The sequence below is a fragment of the Anser cygnoides genome, chromosome 11 (genome assembly GCF_040182565.1).
Source record: "Anser cygnoides isolate HZ-2024a breed goose chromosome 11, Taihu_goose_T2T_genome, whole genome shotgun sequence".
NCBI lineage: Eukaryota > Metazoa > Chordata > Aves > Anseriformes > Anatidae > Anser > Anser cygnoides.
In genome coordinates, this window is record NC_089883.1 from 14,519,386 (window position 1) to 14,533,943 (window position 14,558).

A 14,558-nucleotide genomic window follows, 5' to 3' on the forward strand; every position below is an offset into this window, starting at 1 on the left:
TTCCTTTTTTCCCAGGGCTAATTTTTGTTTACTTACCTGTTAGAGGCACTTCTGATGCAGTCTCACAAGGTGGCACCATAACATCACATCACATCATGACTTCAGTTACCTGTTTAAAAGTTTCTCTGAAATACAGGGTACTTAAATACTTTGATGCTACAAACAAAAAGATGAAAACTGCGGTTATCTGTTGATTTTAAAACTGTAGATAATAAGGCAAAACTTCATATTTGCTAAAATTAACAGAGTTAAATCTTAAAATGGGCAAAAATAAATACTGTTGAAACAGATACATGAAAGTTAAATGATTTTGTGTATCGAGTTTTTGTATCAAGTTTGTGTACAAGAGAACTTCATTTGTAATACATGTTAATTGGACTGTGACCCACTATAGTGACAGTTTCTGCCTTATTGCATTTTAAACCCTCTCTCAAATGCAGATGCTGTAAGTTTCCAGGCAATTATTTTTTTCCTTTTGCATGACATTGGTCTCAGTGCTATCCGATAGCATTAAGAGTACCAGGTTGTTTTTCCCTTTTATGAGTTAATGTGCTTTTAATTCCATCTGTTCAGTTTTGCTGTCTTTCAATATAATTAGATATTATTTTCTTTTTTTTTTTCATTACGTAATAGCAACTTGTGTTTTTTATGTAGAAATCATTATTTCTTATACATCTGTCATATACTCTTTGGAGATATGGTGGCCATAGCTGTTACAGGTAATTGAAAATTTTTGATTTATAGAATGTTTTCTTTATTTTCTGTCTTACCCTTTATAAGTTGTGCTAGCTTGTTTACATTAAAACAGTGACACACTTGAAAAGTTGAAGTCTTTTTAGGTTGTCTGTGGTACGTCTTTCGCATGTTATGAGAAAGCACAAAAATAGAATAATTCAACTTTTTTAATTTTAGATGCACATTATGTGATATGGTGACATATATTACTGATATGGTTTAGTGGAGGACTTGTTAGTGTTAGGTCAGAAGTTGGACTGGGTGATCTTGGAGGTCTCTTCCAACCTAGATGACTCTGTGAGATTCTGTGTGATGCGCGGAAGTTATCCACCATAATGTTAACTGTTAACCAGTTTTATGTTGATGGCTTTAAAACATTTCAGTCTCAGGTAATCTATCTGTTTAAACTTCACTGGGACTTAAACATATGGCTGATGTTCAAAATGTGGCGAGTGTACTGTTCTGAGTAGAAATGCTTCAGTGAATTAAGGTCAAAGCAATGTAAGGCCTCATATGGGACATTATCTTTCTCCTTAGTGCGATGGAGTCAGTTCTAGGGTATGCTGTTTCTTTATGAGAACTGGAGAGGTCCTATTAAAAATCCCAGAAAATTTAAATGTACATGAAAAATTAAACAAATAGGGACCTTGCAGAAACTAGAAAAACTCATGTTGTAGAGACTTAACAGATTCAGATTTTCTGAAATAACAATATAAAGGAAGCTAGATAGAGGTTTTGGTACCGATACATTTGTAGAGTGGAGTCAAGATGCCCAGTAAATCAATCTGGGTTGAAATAAGAGCAGGACTATAAAGTGTTTGTTATGTTACTACCCATTACAGCTCAGCTGGGACAGAAAGTGGAAATGAAATTGGATGAAGAAGGCATTAAAGACAAATCACGATTGCTGATGTCTTTAGGAAGATGTGTCTGAGACAGAAGCAAAGGACATTGTGAGCACATGTTCTGCTTTTTTCTCTGTAAGATTTTGCAGTTATAGGTGTCTTGTAGAGATGTTGGTGATGCTGAGTGACTATCAAATTCTCTCTGGTGGGGAAGAGGAAGAGACTGTTCTTGGTGTAATTAAAAGATCATCACCATTGCAGATGAGTGCCTTTATTTAACTGGAATTTCTGCCATTCTTGTCTGTAAAAGACATTTCAAAGTCTGAATTCTGAATGAAATTCCCTGCTGCCCTTTTCTTTAGACTAATTTGCAAGACCAGTGACAGACAAGTCAATGGCATCAGCCTCCTGTGCTTTGCTAAGTTATCAAGTAAATTAATCGTTCCCTCTGTCCTTTTCTCAGTTAAGATTTGTTCAGATCCAAATATTTGTCTACTTAAATCCATGACTTTGTTAGATATATTTTGCACACACACGGTTGATCTTGCATGCATGCTGCTGACTGCATGCTCGCAAACCCTGCAAACACACCCTGATTTACTCTTTTCCACTTCTGTGCACATACAGGTCAAGGCTGTATGTGCTTGAAGATGTAGGCCAAAATGTTTTAACTCTGCTGCAGAGGGCTGTGGGCAGCAATCCAGCCTCCTACTCTGTTAGTGTAGCTTCTCTCAAGTGAAATCAGCAGGGGTGGCAGCCTGCCAGTAGCAAGACCCTCCTTGCTGGGTGCTGAGTCACAGCCTGGACAGTTCAGCACAGCCAAAGCTTGCTGTCTGCTACCTGTGTGAACAAACTAGACAGAATGGTAGCTGTTTGATGAAAGGATGTTAATTGAAGACCTGGGCCCTTCGGGAAAAGCTTTGTAAGAATGCAGGTACCAAGTGTCTCTCTTTACTTGACAGGAAAAGGTTTTCTCAGCTCAGTCTCAGAAAGTGCGGCCCAGCTCCTGCAGAGGAGGTCAGGTTCAACTTTTAGCAGACCTTTCACCCCCACAGCCTATGGGCTGCTTCTCACACCACCCTGGAGACAGTACTGATAGTAAACTCACGCTGATTGTTAACTCTGGTTTTAGTATTTGCTATTCTGGGTTACTTCCATGATAATTAGAAGTATGTTAATTTTCACTAGACTTTTTTTCCTTTGAGGGGAAATGATTTTCTATTTTGTAATCTGTTAAACTTTGTCATTATGAACTAGTAGACCCTGAAAGGAAAAAGAACATTAGGATTTTAACCAAAATGGTCTTTTTGTTTTTTCAGAAAATAGTCCTGCAACTTCTTTTGGTATGACTTCGTGCAGTAAGATTCTGCATACAAAAATATAAAAATAAAAATCTGCAGATTCAGAGACGGTTCCCTCTGCAGGAATAATTTGAAGCAGAAAGACTGCTTTTGCTCTGTCTAAACAAATAGGTTAAACACTGTGTGTATTCTCAGAAATAAACTAAATTCCAGCAAATTCAATGAAGTTTTTCATGTTCAAAAGTTTTCCTCTGTTTTATGGTGATTTTAGTGACTGTTTTTCTTCCAGTGATAAAAACAGATATGATAAGGAAATACAAATATTGCCTATTGTAATTTATTTCATCCTAATGACAGTAGCAGTAGACTTTAAAGAGTGACCTGAGAAATAGTAAAATTTGGCTTTCTGCAGAATTTGTTAGCAAATGTTCCTAATGAAATGACTTGATCCCATGTGACTCACTTTCAGTATTTTTCCATTTCCAGTTATCTCCTGTAGATGAAAAAGCAGAATACAAGGAAAGAATTATTGGCATCCAAAGATGGCGTATTTGAGATCTTTTCCTTCTTCCAGGAAATTCACAAAATTAAATACTGGTTTATTAATGCAGTAAGTCTGACCTGAATTGCTTAGAGTTGTTTCTTTCACTTACTGTGGTAATTCTGTACTAGCCAGATATCCTTGAGGGCCTGATTTCAACAACAGAAAGACTCCTACTCCTTTCAGTAGGCAGGCTTCAGATCACATCTTAAATAATATTTTGCTTTGTTCAAACACAGAATGCTTAAAAAACAGATCAAAGACAGAAAATAATTTTTTTTTTTCTGAAGAAGTACTAATAAGCAGGCACTATCAGAAGTGGAAAACAGATTTGCTTCAAGTTTTATTATCTCATTAAGCAAAATACAAAAAGTGAGAAAATATTATAGGTTCACGTGACAGATGAGATAAGTGGTGTGTTTGATAACAGTGGCCAGGAGAGCTAAAGGAAACGTGCAACAGTCTGTGTATCAGCACTGTTTTCCAAGCTGGAAAAATTTGTATGGATTTGGAAACCTGCTAAAATTCACAAATCAGTCTATGGTAATGCAAAAGTTTCATGTCTTGTGACCCAGATTCCACTTCTGCAGACAGAGATTTCCAGGTTTGGGTGGAGTCTAAATGGTACTCAGCAGTTTCCATCAAATTTCCTTTGACACACAAGGTACCTCACTTTTAGTGGTGGGGGTGTTATAAATTACTTAAAGCACGTCATGTGAACAGCAAGCCTTTAGCTGCAAAATAAAAAGAAGGGAAGAATTTCTGGGCAGCTTGTGAAACTAGAACTTTAGTCTTGTTATGTTCTGTAGGACCACTGTACTAGGTATTTCCAATTTAATGCAAGTGTCTTATTTATGGCCAGTTTAGCTTTAATTCTGGAGCTCAGCGTTCACTTCTGGAGAAGAGATGATCCTTTATTATGAAATTATCCTCTATTTTTTTGTGTAACTATGAGTTTAAGCATATTATTTTAATAGATCATGAGTTTTTGAATCATTCTTTCTTAAAACCTCTGGACTGCAGGCCACAGTTATTACTTTCCATCTGCTTTCATATACACAGCCAATAAAAAGAAGTCATGGAGCACAGGGTGAGGAACAGGTTTTCTTATACAAGGAATTGATGCCAATAGCATACGTCTCAGTGGCAAGTGAACAGCAAACAGAAAGGACCCCTTGTGATAGCAAAGAACGAGCATGTCTGTGTATCTTCTGGGCACAGCCTTCATCCAGTCTCCACACAAAAAATGAAATGAATTAATTTCTCAGTAAAGGTATAGTTCTTTTTATATATCTTCCTCTTTAAGTGTGCAGGTAGCAATTTAACCTTGTGTGATTTAGTTGTGTTGAGGCAGATACTAGCCAATACAGTTCTTTTCTCTGAGGATCCAGTCATACCATTTGTGCGAAGCAGTACCATTCTCTCTATTATGACCCTTTGATTTTGGTGAGTTTATGTAAAGATTAAGAGCCAATCAGTGACAATAAGGATGAATCTTGCCCCGAGACTACTGAAAAATACAAGAACACCCTGAATCCTTAGCCGTTTAATCTGTGCCTTACATATTTTGTAGGAGTTTTATGGCTTTACTGATTCAAACAAAATATATTTGAGGTTTTATAAAGAACAGGACATCTGAGTTTGCAGTATATAATTATTTCCTGTAACACTGTACAGTGAATTCAGCTTCCCTCTCATTTGCTTGCTTGAAATGAGTACATTTTGTCCACAAAGAGACTGCAGGCTTACCACTAAATATCACTGTACTAGACATTCTGAGTAAGCGTTTGATAAATTCTGGTAAATCCAGAGTAAATACATTAAATAGTAATTGCATATTTTGACTGAGCCTCTCCTAGGAATAAACTTGATATGTCATATATCCCTTTGAAAATGTTTGAGTAGCATTTGAAGGTTCACTCCTGAATCTCTGTCATGTATTATATACTAGTTGGTCTACCTCAGTGCAGTATGTTTGACTTCAGGTCTCTCAGATCTGCCAAGAAATATGGGGCTTATTCTGATCACGCAGCTATAGAAATAAAGTTCATTGTGTTATGTTTATTCTCATTGAAAATTATAGCTGTGTTGAAGTAGACCAGTTATTGACCTATTTATAGTATGTTCTAACTATTGTTTAATTTTTGCTTGTTTTCAGCAGAGAGCAGATAGATCATCGTGTTTCCGCAGTTAATCTGTGGTATTAACCTTGTGAATGCCAGTGCAGAGATAAGGTAGGGTGAGCATGGAAAATTAAGCCTGTTATGTAAAAAGAGACTGGACAAAGTATTGTCTTAGGAAGGTGAAATGGAGAGGGTTATGAATCCTGTGATGAAATTCAGGAAACTTGACTCGGTGACCTGGGTTTTGAAACCTACAAAGCCTCCCACCTTTCCCTCTACTATTTACCTTTAGTTATATAAAACAGTTCTTGAATTGGTAGCTAATCTTCCCCAATTGAATCTAATAAGTTACAAATAAATGTGATTCTTCATGACGTGTGATGCTTATTAATCTCCATTTTATGTTCCACTAAAAGGGGGAAAATGAAGTATATGCAGAGGAAAAGGAGTCAAGGACGCTTCCCTGGTCATCTACTGATAGATTTATTCTGCCCCCAAGTGGGACCTTCAGTCACCTCTATGACTGCTGGGGCAGCCAATTTCTAAACTCTTTTTCAGCTTAGAAATCCATTATAAGGACAGGAGAAAAAGACAATTGTGGTGATAGTTTTTAATGAAAATTCGTAGATGATACCTTTTTTTGTGAATGGGATTTGCTTTCTGTCTAGTATCTTTTTACTGTTTCTGCTAATTGAGACTATGGTGATGTTGCTGGCTGCATGTTTCTTCCTGAGTTCATGAAATGAGGTAGACCCCTTTTTATTTTAGTTAAATGATTTTTCTTGTCTCACCTTAGGAGTCTAAATTTTTGTTTTTACCAGCTTTGATTTATAATCACCTGTGTTGTATAGCAGGGTTTTATGATATGACTGTTTTGCATCTTTCAGCTCCAAGCTTAATGAGTTTATTGGAAGCGTTTGTTGGGAATTTTAGCCAGAGTGTCTTTGAACATGCACGGTCAGTGAAATACAACTGAACAGAATGGAAATAGGTAGCAGCACTTTTGGAGTAGTCCCACCACTTTGGAATCTGGAGAATGTAAAGCCTCTTCATTGCATTTCTGCCTTCAATCCAGCTGAGTTGCAAAAGTGCACTGTCACTTATTTTAAATAGAGCTTTTCCAATATTCACAAGAAAACATAAAATACGTTGGCCAAAACTTTGGATAGATTTTTATAAAAGATGTACACATACTAGTGTATCACCAATTCTTTTAATATGCATGAGGTTTCAGAGGTCTTTATTATGAAGGGTTATATTTTATTCATTATTGAACAAGGAACAAGGTTTACAATTTGTATTCAGTCATCCAAAAAACACAGGAGAATGTCTAGACACTGTGAGAAGGAGGAGTCTTGACTGAAAGCTATTAATTCCACTTTAAGAGCTGGTATTGTGTTTGCTGTTAGATTAGCGTAACTAATAGGAGAGTGAGACAGAGGGCTTGAGGTTGTCCCAGAAACTGTTCTTTATTGGTTTACTTTCTTTTCTACTTAAACTTGCTTATTTGAGTTTGAAGTTTGAAGTCTCAATGAAGAGTCATGGAGTTTTTGCTTCTGTATATGCCAGCTGTAAAACCTTTCTGAGAGGCTAAGTATATTAAAGATACTGACAAAAAAAAATCCTGATGCTTTCATTCAAAACTAATTACACCTTCTCAGAAAACTTTATGTTCCTCCCAGTAATACTAGTTGTGAGGGGTTGGAGGTTATGAATACTAAGAGCTGTAACAAATAAAAGCTATAAAACTCATTATGATAAACATGCATGTGAAATAAAAGGCAAGGAGCATGATCAATTTTAATGTCTAAGAACACATTCCTTAAGAACACGTATACCATATCCTGGATATGACTGTTTGCATCATTTGCAGAAAATCTATGGATCTATACAAGAGAAACGATATATTTAAAAATAAATAAATATTTTCTCATGTAAATGGTACATTTATTACTAAGGTGATAAAAAGTATGAATGATTGTTCTACAGATATCCAAATGAAGATTTCAAATAAATATAGAATAAATTTAAGTTTAAAGAGCTTGATTCTTCTTCAGTTCTCACAAGGTTATTTTTTAAATTATCCGTGCAAATTTTAAGATGAGTCAAACCAAAGGTTTTGCTTACAGTAAAAAATACAGTATTCATTACATTGATGGTGATTAATGTTACACATTGCACATAAATACTACTTAACCTGCATATAACTTAAATAAATTAATGTAATCAAGTATACAAGTTGTTATTAAAATACTGATGGTATTTTAAGCCACCCACAAGGTTTTCTTTGTGTTAGGTCCTGCACAAAGACAGAACAAAATCCTGGTTTCTGCCTCAAAAGTGTTTACAACCTAAGGATATGAAGAACAGCAAAGGTCAGTCAGACTTTTAGGAATACAAATTCCCATATTGCCATTAGCTGCACTTCTTCATTAGCATAAGTTCTATTGTATCATTTACATTTAACTAGAGACGGTTATACTTTGCATAAGAGCACAGATGCTTTTGTTCTTTCATTTGCAAATGGTTTTAAAATAAATAAGAATGACAAATTTGTGATAGGGTCCATTTCTCACACACACACAAAAGGAAAATAATCAGGTTCCTCTTTTGAAGTTAATTTTGAGATCTTTTGTCACTGAATGTTTTAATGGAATTAAAAGAAAAACCTGTCCAAAATATTCAGAAGTGGCTACATCTTGGTTACTCAAAGATATTAAGCATCCACAAACAGACTGATAATTTGAAGTTTACACTACTCTATAAAAATGTTTACTTCTTTCTGCTACATACCTTGTTTTCCCTTTATAAACAATCAAAGCAGCTGTGAAAAACACCAGAGTGACGAACATTTTACACCTATTTTCTACAGCTATTGAGCACTGCAAGAGTAGGTCATCAATCAGGACTAAAATTGCCAGCAAGTCTACCAAATTATTAATGCAGTTCATTCTTGCTGCTAATGAAATTGAGGAGGATATGAATCAAGCAAAGCTTTATATCACTAGAAGGAAGTTATCTCTAAGTCTGCTTGAGCTGTGACTGAGGCAGTTTCACACAAGATGGAAAAGTTGTTCATTTAATCCATTCACACTGTGCACTATATTACCTGCTACTTGTCTATGTTGTGTCACAAATCAAAGTTTTAGCCCATGTCCTACAAAAAAAATCTAGAGGAAAAAATCTAATCCTAGGCAGTTGCACTCTTAGAAAGACTCAGTCTTGGAAGTTTCTTTATGTATTTAAAGCTTCTGTAATGTCTCAGGCTTTCAGATATCAATCTTGGAAATGAAATTGGATAATAACTTTATCAACTGCAGAGCAACGCTAATATTGAGATGGTGACAGACAGCTTTTCATATTCTTTATAACTGTTACAATAAACCTGGATTTTTCTCTTGTGTTCTATGCTCCAAAACCATAAAACCAGGAGTCTAAACTGAATCATAGGACTCCTCTTTTTTCCTTATGAAACATTTTAACACATATTTTTCACTGGCACTGGGTCATTCTTTTCCACCTCCCACTAAGATAAAGTGGAAATGTCTAAGCTACCTGAAGAAGACGTAATCCAACACAGATGATAATTTGCTGATCTGTGGTCTGCTTTTTGCTGTCACTGAAATCGGTAAACAAAAAAAAAAAAACACACAATCCTTTTCATAATCCCAGGTTTCTAAAGGGCAAGTCTAGCAGTCATATGTTCTTATATCTTCTGCGGTTAAAATTCAGTATGTGTTTAATCATGTTGGTTTCACATATAAACCTATGTCCACAATCTAACACCTTCAGGATGAAAAACTCTATTGCATGTAGATGATATTAAATTATTCTTGATGTGTATGGAACTAATCACTGAGACATAATCAAGCCTTATGTAAAGTAGTTAGGATGAAATTAGTGCCATTACAGATTTTTTAATAGTTAATAAAGTTTGCTATTGGGTGCTATTGAGTATCGTAAGTGAATTCTCCCTTTCCCTTATTGTTTTTCATGTCTGAAGGGTATTGGACCTTGAATTTTTCTATTGCTAGAAAACTGTTTGGGAGCATAGAGAACTACTGGAACCTGAATTGTGACATCTCCTGGACTGAAACCTGAATGACTGCAGGGGCAAGGAATTTTCATTACAATCACTGGATTGTCCTGTCTTTTTTTGTGTATTAACTTTACTAAGACACTGATGTACATGTGCAAAGCACCTAGCTGCTTATAATCCTTCATTGTCTTTTTGTAATTCATGATTCCTAAAGAATACATCAGAGAAATATTATCTTCTGAAGCATTTAACATCCTTGCTATCTTGGTTAAAATTACTTTATTTAAGGAATCTTCTAGTAATATTGCAGGAAAACAAACTTTTGTTTAACATAAACCAGAGGAGAATGAAGAAGTAAACAGTAGCAAATAAGAGATCATTATAGATCCACGCTGTAAGGAAATACAAGAGAGAAAAAAAATTCTTTGCAATCATTTATATTTTTACAGTTTAAAATTTTTCTTCTAAGAGAACTTTGACCAGAGCAAAAACTACAGGATATTGTCTGATGTTTTTACCTCTTAAGTGTTGCCAAGTTGGGAAAAAATGGAATTTATAAGGATGAAGCATCAGCTTGGGCTTGCCAAGTCACTTTTTTCTGTCTTGGTTATCAAAAATAAGGAACTGAGTGGATGCTATCATTGAATGATGCTTTATTTTCCTTTGCTTACATAAAAATTGTTTCTATGGTAGATTATAGATTAAGGGTAATGAGCTCAGGCTGAAAGGTAGTAATTGTTTTCTGTTATTCACAGGTCTAAGTTGACTGCTGGCTCATTGTTATGCATTACTGTCTATGACATTAATAAATGTCCATCTGAGTACAGTTTGCTTTTTTAGGAAGTGCTTTCTCCTGTGCTAATTTCACCCTTGTAAATGAAACACTCTTCCTGCCAAAGAGATACCAGTATGTTTGGTAAACAAGGCCTGAGTTTCTCATTTTAAGTGTTGAACCTTAAGGTTCATGTTAGCATGAATTGGATCCAATTCTCATTGTCACAGAAAAGTCTGCATGGGGCACTGCGACACCAGGTGAGCGTGTCTGAGCTCTACACTCAGACGGTGGAGTATAGGTTTGGGTACTGAGGGTGTCTTCAGTCCCAGAAGGAATACAGACATATCAGCACAACACTGTATTTAAATACACAGTTGTCCTGCCAAAACACTGCATAAGCATAGCCAGTGCTGGCTCTGCTTCTGTGTTGTGCTGTAACATTCAGTGTATCCCTGAGCCTTGCTCTTAACCGATGTTTCTTGTGTCATGGTCTGAATGCAGTTGGTGCTAGAGATCTCTACAATTACTGCCCAATATCCTGCCTCTTTATTCAGTTATTTCTTCAGTCAGTTATTTCACAGAATCATCTAGGTTGGAAGAGGCCTCCAAGATCACCTAGTCCAACCTCTGACCTAACACTAACAAGTCCTCCACTAAGCCATATCACTAAGCTCTACATCTAAACGTCTTTTAAAGACCTTCAGGGATGGTCACTCAACCACTTCCCTGGGCAGCCTATTCCAATGCCTAAATTTCTTCAATATTGTGTCTATTGTGAAGAGTCTGAATGACCACTTAACACACTGGCAGTAAATAAGCCGTCTTAGTTGTCCTTGGTACTCCTTATTAATTTTCAGTTTTTTCATTAACCTTCCCCCAACAATTTCCTGTTAGCCCTCTCAAATTACTGCTCCCATATTTGCAGAACACATTGCATTATGTGTTCCTTTTCAGTGAGATGTTCTGAAGACAGATGTTTCAAGAAAGAGAATCTAAGTTGTTTTAATAAATACGATGATGTCACCTGCTTCCCCAAATTCTTTCCCTTCTCAGGAGAAATTAATTCGTAATGAAAGCTCATGAAATAACGTTTGGGAGAGCTGCCTCTGTGTTTGCATCTCACATTCAGGAAATAACTCAGATATGCCAGTACACATCAGAGCTGTGTTGGGGTAGCTATCTGATAACTGCTTGAGATTAATTCAATGAAACCATGAGAACATTCCAGATAAAAGTAGGATTGCTAAAGCCTTGTATTGCTTTAGGTGAGGTATATATTCCGTAAACTTTGTGAAGAGTTCCTAAATACTTCAAAGGATGCATTATTATTAGCTGTAAGCTGGCAGTCCTCAAGCTAATGACATATGCAATTATCAGTGTTTTCTGTGAAGCATAAACAGCATTTTACATCTGTTGTTGTTGTTATTAATAAAAGGTGATGCTGCAGGAAGCTATTAGGATTTGGGGTGGGGAGAATGGAAAATGTTTGTTTTCAATAAACCAATTGGTTCTTGGAGCAATTCTTAACGTATGCCATGAAAACATAACTTAATTTTTAAGCGCTAGAATTTCCCCCATCTCAGTCATCTGTATTTTGTATCTTTTTCTAGGATATAGTTCTCTTTTTCTATACCTATGCAAATTTTTTATTGGTACCAATGTAACCAGGTCAGAAAAACTGTTATGGCCAGGTAGACCAAATACAGAACATGTTTTGATGTAAAGCTGAACTTGGCATATTTTGTGGCAGAATCGGGTACTGGATACCATCTGTCTGGATATGATAGGATAATTATCCCCTTGCATTTTCTTAGATAATACTATTATTGGATATTTGCCTTAGAAAGGACTTGAGGTTAGTTTGGCTCCAGATTTGAGTGATGTGACTTGCTCTTGATTCTGTGTTTCCTTGATTTTCCATGTGCTTCATGTGTTTATCCAAAGGCAAAGCCTGAAGTTCCAAAACAGAAAACCACAGGAAAAGCCACTCTGGTAATGCTTGTCTTGAGCAAAAACAAATAGCAAGATAAATTTTCTGCAAGACCTTTTTTCATGACAAATGTAGTCTGGGTTCTAGACCAAATAGTCTGGCTAAGAGAGCATATTTTTTAGGTTAACTATTCAACTACAGATTCTTATTTGAAACAACTAAACGTCTTTCAGTTTACCATCTTCAGTTTCTTTTGATCTTCAGCCTTGACAATTGTATTTGCCCTTTGCTAGGATATTTGATTCCTTTCTTGAAAAGTGATGAATGGTTCATTACTGAATCATTAATGAACAATTAATGAATCTGTGTTCATCTTTAAACTCTGTACCCCAGCATCGCTTAAGCTGCTGTACAGGGAAGAAAGGTAACCATAAGCAGCCTTTCACTAAGTTATTTGTCACTCTGTGAGAGATAATGCAGATAAAACTTTTGTAATCCATTCTATCCCACGAGATCTTTCCTGATTCTTGTAGCATGCAGTGCTTCCATGTCATATAAATAAATAAATAAAAATGACACAAGGATTACATGAGGACTTTTGTTAAAGTCTGTCCTCTGATCTCCTCTGATTTTTGTTTTTTTTTTTTTTACTGGACACTTCTGTGAGTCCCCATTATAGGTATATTTTCTTAGGTTCTCCACTGGGAACCAGGGACAAGTTACACATGGAATGAAGTTTCACTGTAAGTACCTGAAATAATGAAGCTTCATTGTCAGTGTTTGTATCTCTTGCCCATTAATCTTTTCCCCTCTACAAGAGTACTCTGGATTCTTCTGCTTATCCTCTTTGGCATTCCCATCAAGCTCTATCACAGTTGGGAGCCAGTCTGGATCTACATGAAGCCAACAATTATGTATGTGTGGATTGTCTTGTTTGTTGCTACAATTAAGTAGTTCTGGCTTTTTTATTCAGAAGGGATCTAATTTGACTCTCTCCTCTACGTGCATACCAACTTGTGTAGATGTTTTTACAAGTCAGATCGCAGATATGTAACTAGAAATCAGTGCTGCCTTTAACTGAATTGAATTGTTGTTGCATTTTCATAGTGAAGAGTTCTTGGTAAGATGCAGTGCAAGAAAAAGTAAAAGCAATGCATTTAATGTTGTTGTACATTCAGCTGGTTTTATGTGAGACAGTTAATTGGAGTTAAACTAGATCTTTCCTACTGAATCAGAAAATACAAATAAGCTTCTCTGCTTATTTAAGGTTTGTGCGTTTTCCATTTTGAGAAGGAAACACAAAAGGAGAATGTGAAACAGGAAAGGAGCACCATCTAGAGTTTAAAGAGAATGCTGGAGAACAAAAAGTATGTGAAATATTACCCATCAGTTGAAATGTATTGCCCATGTAATTCTTTAGCCGACTTGTTTGTATATAAGGAAAGAATTTGTTCTGGAAATGTAACAATATGATGTTCTTCCTGGTCACTGTGGTGACAGAGAAGCAGGGGAATGTAGAATGAGATGTGATACAGCTGAAGAATGATGTTTCTCTCAATTACTGCCTTTGATACAGTCTGAATTTTTTTGGCTGTTTGTCTCCTGTGGTAAGTAAAAGCATAGGAAAGTTTTTGGTTTCTGATCTCCAAAGAATTGAAATAACAGTAGACTAAAACCATCCACTTTTTGAAATAATATAGTTTTCTACACAACTACTATACATAAACAGACTGCAACAGTTTGAAAATGTTCATCTTCGCGTTGACAGTTGCAGTTAAAATTATCTAAGAACCTGCAAATTATTTTTTAGAACAGAATAAAAGTAACAGTTGCAGGTTTGGACTGACACTGTGTGGTAGAGGGCTTTACGGGGTAGTTCCTGTAGTTCCATTATTCTGGAAAACAAAGAACAGTGGATGTTTAATGTAAGTTCTGAAAAAAAAATAGGTTTCATCTCAGATGGTATCAGACAAGAGATATTTTTGCTTTCTTATCTATGAAAGGAAGTAATTTACACTCTTAACCATTCTTATTTTGGAGCTGTGATCTCACTTTAACAAAAAGCAAGGTACAGATGTGCTGCTTGTCATTTATTGGAGGTTCCTGCACTGTTCCTGTAAATATGTCAGCTTGAGACCACGATAAACACTAACTGTACCTTCTCTGCCTCCATAGTTAATGATAGTATCTCTTTTTTTTTTTTTTTTTTTTTAAGGCCTTATTCCAAAGGGGAATTTTTTCAGGAACTATGAATGCTTATATTCATTTT